Source organism: Trichinella spiralis, assembly GCF_000181795.1.
Source record: "Trichinella spiralis strain ISS 195 chromosome Unknown Scfld8, whole genome shotgun sequence".
Lineage (NCBI taxonomy): Eukaryota > Metazoa > Nematoda > Enoplea > Trichinellida > Trichinellidae > Trichinella > Trichinella spiralis.
This window is the reverse complement of record NW_003526947.1, coordinates 327,546-330,686: the sequence shown is the minus strand read 5'-3', so window position 1 is coordinate 330,686 and position 3,141 is coordinate 327,546.

The following is a 3,141-nucleotide window of genomic DNA, read 5'->3' as shown; positions in this document are numbered from 1 at the left end:
GACTGTACGGACTTGCCGTAATGTGTACATTCATTCTGACTTTTCCATTGATATTGACCTGGTAATAGAAAAGTTCAGTTTCAAACGGAACTGAAACGTGTCATTCATTTGAAATACAAATAAAATCATTAATTTCAAAGTTATTTTGTGACGTGTTTGAGATTCCAATTTTGTTTAAATGAAAAAACGGCACTATTTTGTTTCTCGTTAGTCTGTCATGTATAATAATACATGTACCTGAAAATCTTTTTGTATACTACACCCGCCCCTCTTTATAAATTAAGCGCCTCTGTATATTTTACATTAAATGAAGACAATTTATTTTCAGAAAACTATAAATATAAACTTTCGGTTTCATTTCTACTCCATAATTAATTTAATGCTGGTAAAAAGTAATTCGACCGCATAAGATTTTACAAGACAAGACATTCTATCTTGCGGCAACTTCAACATAATTAATAGTACTGATCGTCCAATTTCCAGCATATTCAGATTCTTATGAGAGCAGGTTGTGTAAGAATCAGGAAATCGAAGAAAGCAGCTATGAGTAACATTTCCTGCATCAATTTTATAAAAAAATCGACTGAGTGAGAGGCTATGACGGATGATAAAGTAGGGGTGGTGGGTCAGTAACGGATGTGGCATCTGAAATGGAGGTTTAAGGAGGGGAATGTGGAATACAGACTTTTAGTGTCACTGTAGGATTTATAAAGAAATCAGACGGGCAGGCTGCATGAAAAAATCGTGTCATAGTGGCAGCCATTCCGATGTGGGACACAAAAATTTGCGTATGATAAAGTAGGCAGAGTTTTTTTATGAAAAATAGGTGCAAAATAGGGAAGCCGTGGAAAAGAAGTGCATTTGTGGTGGCTAATGGAAAATTGTATCTGTTAATCAGGTTGATGTTTTTGTTGGACCTACGCGGGAATGTGAAGCTTAGCAGAAAATTATCAGACGTCTCGTTCTGCGCAAAATTTGCACAAAAGGCAAAAATCACAAACGACATTAAAATATATCTGAAATTCAGGCATGAATCACAAAGCAATAAATTAATAGTATATGAAAATCTGCAAGTATTAATCTACCTGATTATAGCCGGCATGGCTGCACCACAGCTTCAATGTTGTCCATGAAATAAATACAAGTCTCATTTCACATGAATGTCGTAATTCCAGCAGATAGTATTATCTTGCATGAGCACAGAATACAGAGCATAAAAAAGAAATGAAGCCGATAAAATGAGGAAAAGTAAAAGCATCTTTTAATATGAAGTTATAGTATATTTCCAAAAAAATCACGAAAAGATAATTAATAATTGGAAATACAGTAATATGCAATATTTAAATTGCCAAATTAATGATAAGAAGGTTACTATGTAATAAACAAATGAGAGAAATGCAAATGTTGTATCCATAGTTATTATTTTATTACAATGCTGTTCGATAAGCGGTGGCGGTGCTTAACCAAGGTGCAAGTGGAAAATGCTACATTCAGGTGAAAATTTAATACCGAAACTTACTTTCCTGATGTTTTCCTATGAATGCATGTATATTTAAGTATTTAGGCAATTTTCAATTTAAAGATGCGTAAAACTTGAAATACTTTTAAAGCGGAATTCTTAATTACATGTAGTTGAATGTTGAAGGTCTTGAACAAATCCTTATTTCAATTTGTAGTTTTGTGTAATCGTCTAAATTTAACTAAAGAAGACGGTAAAATTTTCAATTTACACTTTCTTATGGCATTCAATTTCATTCTTTTATTAGCAGGTCGAATATCACTAAGCGTATAGTGTTCTCTATTATGCAGGGCAGAAAAATACCGTTATTATACAGAAATCATTTTCAATTAAATTTTGTTATCACCATATTTTTTTCTAAATTTTGCACCATGAAGACATTAGATAAATCAAAATTTTCATATAGTTAATTATGCATAGCTTATAGCGCAATCAGTGTGTTCATTTTTTGTTGACATTATGCTCTAATTCATATTACAGAAGCATATCCAACTTACGTAAGCCGGTGTTTAACGCTACGTGCGCAGTGTCTGTCTTTTATGCAAATTGGGCGATTTGAAAATTAACTTCATATTAGCAGAGTGCCAGCTAAATTGACTTTGTTGACTAGCAGAAACCTTGAACAATATTTGCTCAATCTATTTGTACTTTAACTACTGAGTAAGGTATGTTATTAGATACAGAAGAATCTTATCTTTTCAAACAAAGGCGTGGTGCAGCTTCATCTGAAATTTCCATACAATTACAATTTGTTTGCTTTTGAGCTTATGCGTGGCCTGCATAATATTTGTTCAACGAAATGAAATACGCTTCATACTTGCTAATCAGTAGAAATGAACTTTATGTAAATTTTCCTGAGGCTACTATTAGTTGCTCTAGAAACTCATTTCAAATGATTGTAGGCGAACGGTGTGCGGCGAATGAACTATGGCGTTTCAATGCGATGAAAGACGAAGAAGAGCAATAAAAACGGCTTTGTTTTTTATTTATTATAACATTATTTCATTAAATTAATTCTTCTATATTTAGATACAGAATAACAGAAGATAAAAGAAGACATCTCGAAGACAAGGGTAAGTTTGGTAAGTATAATTCTTTGAGTTAGGCTAATTAGTTAAACTTCACTGAGGAGTTCTTGAGTCTCTAATTTATATAAATTCGAGCTGTAAGTTATCGAGCATTTAAATCAGATATTTGTTAATTAGAGTAACTGGATGTAGATCATGAGTATTATTATAATTAATTTGAGTGGCTTTCCGCATTTGAACGTTTTCATGTCCCATGCCTTTCGAGTTGAGTTTAGGGTTCATTTGCGGAAAGTGAAATGGTTGAATAATTTGTCGATCATTTCAAAGGACAATTTTTGAGCATAGTGAGTTTGTAGCACTGCTATAGTTTGAGTATTAGAATAAGTAAATGTTTGAGAATAGCAGTGCAAGGATAGGAGGAATGTGAGATAGGGTGGTGTGCAGGAGTTCGACGGGTTACACTGCACGACGCGACCCTAACCGTATCAAATGATGAAAGTCCATATTTTCAAAGCTCACCTCTTCCTCTCCCGGTTGCGGTACCAGAGGCCTGCCGCCTTGCTCGGATCCCAGCAATGGGATCTCCAAGCAAGG